Genomic DNA, 6,561 nt, shown 5'->3' with positions numbered 1-6,561 from the left:
GAAACAGAATGCCGGCTAACAGCCGGACACACAGTAACACGTTGATATCCTTCATGTCTGGCTCCTGAAACATGGCCGACAGGGTGGCAAATGGCGAGTTAGAACGTAGACCAGCTGAGGCCTGACGCCGAGGAGGAGGGGTTAATTTTTCACCACAGACAAATGAACAACAAATGTATTGCAGTGAATAATCCAGGTCTGCTGCAGTATTAGACATATTCTCAGTGTGCTCAGAGTCCTGCACTTGTAATGAAACCTAACTTGTGTTGTACTGAGTGTTCTGTTTACATGACCCGCATCACATTTACAGTATCAGTGTGTGTGTGCTTACTGGACATCAGGGTCAGGAAGTCATCAGTGCTTCTGTGGAAAAGTCACAGTCAGCATTTTTTTAAGCACTTTTTTCTTCATCCTCTCCACAACCTGAGAACATGTTTTCACTTTTAATCCGCTGGAGAGTTGTGTGGCTGTGTTTCTTTTGATGTGTCATCGCAACATAAAACCCAGTGTTATCAGTACATGGTGCAGAAACTGAACTCTGTAAAAGCAAATTCTACGTACGTTTTCAGCTCAGTTAGAGGGAGTTTAAAAAGAAAACACAGATGTTGATCAGGGTGGGACTCTCCTACAAACTCCTCACTGTGTGTGTGTGTTTTAATCTTGAATCCTGTCCTTATCCGAGTAGACAATCTCCACCTCAGACAGGGGTAAGAGTTCACTGTAAACGACACACATTCAGCTTTCACACGGGCCTCCACAGAGCAGCGACACAGTGACCTCACGGTCAGCAGAATATAATGCGCAGATATGCCGCCGCCGGCTGAATGCACGCCGTCAGAGCCTCAGATTAAAACACAAGACAGAGAGAAAAAAACACAGAAGCATCACTGTTGATATGGAGTATCTGCGTTCTGTAAGGGTTTACGTTTGACTTGAAATCTTTGTTAGTTTAGTGTCTGTTTATAGAAAGAGAAAGATTGTGTTGGCAGTCTTATCGTGCCAATAAATCTCCTGGACTTAAATTAAACAGTGAGTTTGTGTGTCTGTCTCATACAATTCTGCTTTTGTGCTGCCGCTCCTTTCAGCTCAGACCAGCTGCTTCCCCTTATCCTGTTAAGTCTTTTCATTCAGCAGAAAATATTATTTTTTAATGAGCACGCTATTTTCTCTGAGTGACCTCATGCTCGTACAGCTGAGCTGACACACACTGAAGACTTGGGAAAAGGGTCCTTCCTCTACAAATTAAGACACTCATACAAGATCATGGCCTGCACTCTTTTGCTTTTATGTAAAAAGTGTGCTGTACTTTTTCACCATGCTGGTTAACTAAGCTCTTTTGTGTGGGCTACAGACAGAAACTAGACAAAACTTACAAGACAGAGATAATAAAGCTGAAGATAACAGAGAGGGCAGCGATTTCTGATGCTTCTGTGGATTGGATTTTTGTGCTTCAGGCTGCAGTTCAGCTTTGGTCTGGGAGTACTCAAATTGGTAATGTGCAGGAAAGAATCAAGTCAAAGCCTGAAGGTGCAAACATCTTCAAGGAATGCTAAGAAGAAGCAGATCCACCGCTTTAGGACACAGACACAGGAAACAGAGGGAGATCAGGGTAATGCCACACACTGTGGGGCCCTCATCTGTCCTGGAACAAACACACAGATGTGCGTGTGTGTTGTTTTGGTGTTACAGGTGTTGGATATCCAACCTGAGCCCCTTGTTGCTTCAGGGACTTTGAAACTGATCCACAAGTTGCATGGAAGTTGCACTTCATGCACAACGGTCACACAGAGTTTATGTATATTTTCTGGCTTTTACACTCTGATGCAGACATTATTGTGTGTGTGTGTGTGTGTTTTCACCCCCCCCCCACCCCCCAGAGTCCCAGTATTTCATCCTGACACTGAGTGTCTTGTGATCAAAGAGCGGAGGAATGCTGTCTGAGGATCACAAGCAGTCTCTGTGTATCACATAATCACTGACAGACAGTGAGAGGAGGGATGCAGGCCACAACTCACACGCTGCAGCCGTGTAGGTTACACTGCATGTCACGGATATTGATGGTTAACACAGGAGGGACACCAGAGCTGGACCTCAGCCTCTTTGTCCTGCAGTTCAGACCAGGTTTATCATGCCTGACTCACTGACACATTTTATGATGAAATACAACAAAACACTACAACATTTTAAAGGTTCATACATTATTCCCTTCAACTTGGGCTGGTAGGTCATTAGTGCACACACCCCATCATGAGGACAACGACTGTGACAAAATGTACATATTGAAACAGGACATGTAGCAGTGGGTTGCTCAGATGTTTACTCCTGGAGGTTTGGACACAAAACTTCCTGGAAAGATCGGAGAAAAGGTTCTGCTTTGGATCTTGGTGCTGATGTTACATCTCCCTGGAAAGGTCAGCCCAGCGGTGTCCTCTCTGAACTCTTTGTTCAGCTACGCTTGATGACAAAAAGGACACCTCTTCATCAGAGTTGTCCCGAGACCTCCATTATAAGCTAGTCAAGCAGCCAGGGGACAGCCCTCAGAGATTTGATTTCCAAACTCCTCGTCTGGTCTCAGAGGGTCATTGCAGAACTCAAATTCACCAAATGCTCATGACCATGAGCCATCCCCGCCTCATGACTCCTTAATCACTACTAAGGCATGGAAGATGAAGTGTTGGCAGACATTGCCAAACCAAATCACCTGTCTGTAGCTTAGCCCAACCAAGGTTCCTGGGCCAGCTGGCCACCAAGTGTTAGCTGATGAATCCTTCTCTAGAAGAAGGTCCCAGGAGGGAGCTAGGAGCCTTTAGCCCCAGCATAGTCTTTAGGATTACTAGGACATGCAAATCCTTCTGCCACGGCACAGCACAGATTCAAGGGGGGGGGGGGGGGACTTCATACGCTGAGAAAATTACACAATTACAAAGCTGCCCTGGCCAATGGATTGATGAGTTTCCCAACAGAAACTCGCTCCCTGCTGGGTCTTACCTCTTAAGGCACACATGCGCACCCGCCTCTCTGTGAACTCCCGCCGCCTTTAAATTAGAGAGCAGACGTTAACCCGCCTACAGAAAAAAAAGGATCACTCCCTTTCTGTAAACACACACCTGTGCACCTGTGCAAAGAACACACACTTACAAAGTAACAGCATCTGTACTGAATGAGGTCATTGTAGCCTGAAGGGGGCCACTCTTTCTGCACCTCTTCCTCACTCTGTCCCAGGTTTCTAAATATGACACATTCCTCAAAGTTTAACCTTTGACCCTTGCTGAGCCCTCCGCCCTACTCTCTGCCACAGCGTGACTACAGGCTGTACCCACTTCCTCCCAACAACCAAACCTCTGATGCCAATTTAAGCCCTGCACACACATTAATGCCTAATATGTAAAGAAAATGCTGTTTTTAGAACATGATATGCTGCTGCATGATGGTGGGAAAGTTTTCATCCTTTAATCTTTGCAGTATAGTGACTATAGGTTTGTTAGTAGCTGCCTGCTGTGGAATGTCAGTAATGTTTAACCAGACTGGCTCCAGGCTAAAGTGACTGGACAGCAGATTAACACACACACACACACACACACACACACACACTCTGACATACTTATCCAGACTGATGCCTATACATCCATCTACTCAGCCCTTAATTAACAGACTCCACTGAACAAAGTGAACTTATTATTATTATAATGTTAAATATTACTCTCTTATCAATTAAATTACTATTGCTTCAATACATCTGGCTTGTAGGTCCCTACTGGTCATGATGCTGCTAAGTGATGCTAAATGGTAAAGCAGTAGTTGCTTTATTATAAATGGCTCTGTTGGATATAGGTTGTGATCCGAACATTCTGTAGTCTTATTTCTGTACACACACATTTTGACCACTGCAGAAGATGATATCCAGGCTTCATGGCAGATTAAACTCCTTCAGGATGCTATATTAACCTGATCACAGCATGTTATCTCTTATTTATCACAATACATGATATTGTACATGCAGAACTGTTAGGTCAGTGGAGTCTGGTGGTTTTGAAGACAGCAGTTTAACAGCTTCAGTTCCTCATTGTCACCAAAGTAAATCAGTGATAATATTGCTACTATAGTGTAGCCCTAATTCTGTGTTCAAACTGTGTGGACCACCATTTGCTCTCAGTAGCACACTGACTATCTATGAATAACTACTTCTAAGAAACCAGATTGTCCCTTTAGCATCCTCCTACAACAAGTAACGTTATGAATTAAAGCTTGGTTTGAAGCCTTTTCTGATTCGACTCAGCTGACGGCAAGAATGCAAAAATAATCAGAGCAGGAGTTCATGTGAGTCTCTGCCCTCCTTCTGTACGCTGGACGGTCCAGACATGGAATGCCGTCTTATCTGTGTGTGTTGGATGGACCTCTGCACAGTTTTGGTTTGGCTGCTGCACATGTGCCACATTTATTTTTGGTTGCGTTTCTGACCCTGCTGGTTTTAAATTAGAGCCTGTGTGTCTTTAAAAAAAATCTCCCAGCTCCTCCACTGGTTGTTGTTGTGTGTGTGTGTGTGTGTTAGGCTTGATTTAGTGCAGATGTAGCATAGATTTCACCCTGCAGCTGAACCTGCTCTGCTGATGTTTTGCTGTAGCAGGGTGGGCTGTTAAATGAACATTCAGTATTATGTTTAATATCTTGAACTGTGTGTGCAGAGGGGATCATGGTCCTGAAGGTAGCTGAGAACAGAAGGCACCCTTACACTTTTAATTGGCTCAGTAATAGTTTCCAGTTGTTAGCCCTTGAAAGTCAGACTTAAACACCACCCGCTGAAAACATAAGCGAGACTCTGATCCACTTTACGACCATATAAACCTCTGCTCTGTACATAATGTAAAACATGCTTTCATGTGTGTGTTTTTGGTACTGGTCCATGTTGCAGGCTGTACTGTAGTTCCTATGTGGCAGTGCTAATATGTACAACACATTGTGCACGCCTGCTGTACTCAACATGGATCTAAAGTGAAGACTCCTCATTTTGTGGTGGCCTTTTAGCCTGTTCTGGTTCTGGTAAATTATTTTTTTCATGCTTCCCACAGGAAAAATCCTATTAAGTTCTCTTTAGGTTCAGCTGTGATGTTTGCTGACATTTTCAGAGAATTGGATGGATTATTGTTAAAGTTTTTACAGACATTAGAAACTCAGTTCCCTAAACCTGTGCTACACTTGTGCTACAAGAAGTCAAAGAAGAAGGAAAGAAATTAACAAGTTCATTTTTCTTGCTTGAGGAAACCAGTGTATATACTCTCTCCCCTGAAAACAGCCCTGACAGAGGTGTTATAAAGTTTGTCCCAGCAGTAGGAACTGCCCTAAAATGTCCTGCAAGTTCCTGCAATAGAAAAATACCTATGGATCAATGATCATGAAAATGTGTTACATACCAGCCTTTGCCGGTAAATTGTACACAAAAGTCGTCTCTTCTTGTCAACGTTTACACGTCTGGCTGCATCTCTGCACCAAAACCAGATCTTATGGTAAAACCAAACCACACATGTGAAGACTTCTCATTAGGGTTTGGTGGATTTTAATTTTAGCCTTCCTATTTGTCCAACTCAATCATTTGCATGACCCCAGATAAACAGATTAATGGACCTGTATCTTTCAGTTTCTGTCCCGCTGCGTGTGTGACTTATGAGCGAGGCTATTTGCAAAAGAAATTTGAACCGATGGAGGTTGAGTTGTCAATGAGAGACTCTTCTCGCCTGAGGCCTCTTCTCAGGTTCACTGAGTGAATTAGAGGCAGAGCAGAAACAAAGGGACCATTAGCAAACAGCTCGAGGGGTCTGTGTAAATGTCACAGAGTAATCGCAGTCAGAACAGAAGAAGAGCAGTGACTTTTTAGTTTGGCTAATCATTTGGTTCTGGGTTTATTTTAAGCCCGATAGCAGTGAAGTGCTACTAAATATCAAATGTTGATTCAGAATGGTTGGAATATTTATTAGCATATTCTGTGACAACCAGTTAGAACTGAACAAAGGACTATGCAATTAAACATTACCTCACACACTAAATACCACCACACTTCTACAAAGTTTGGTTCCACCCAATGAAGCACGTCTATGATGACCCTTGCAATTAAACACACTTACACACATAAAATGCGTCAGTCCAGCAGCAGTAGCTACTAAACGTCTTTGGTGCCTGCAGTTTTGGTTTTCTTGGTGTTAGCTGGGGCAGGAAAAGCATGCTGCAGAGGAAAAAGCTGAGGAAACTAGTGCTAGTTTGTTGCCTGTTGATCGAGGTAAGTCAACATTTTGCTCATTTGTTGCAATATTTGAGTGTGTGAGTGTTTCAGAACATTACAAAGGAGGTGACAGGATGACAGTTAACAAACAAAAGTCTCTGAGCTGCTGTCTGTGTTTTAGCATTCATAAAAGGGCTAACCATGCATTTTAATAAGAAACTAAGCCTGAGGAAAAGTTCATAAGCAGAGTTTATATTGCTAAAAATATTGCAAAAAGTATTTTTATGTGAGTATGAGACAAATTGGAAAAAAAGGGAGCCATCCGTATTTACAGGCAGATGTGGCCTGTT

This window comes from Parambassis ranga, chromosome 2, assembly GCF_900634625.1.
Source record: "Parambassis ranga chromosome 2, fParRan2.1, whole genome shotgun sequence".
Classification (NCBI taxonomy): Eukaryota; Metazoa; Chordata; class Actinopteri; family Ambassidae; genus Parambassis; species Parambassis ranga.
This window is presented reverse-complemented; position numbering follows the sequence as displayed.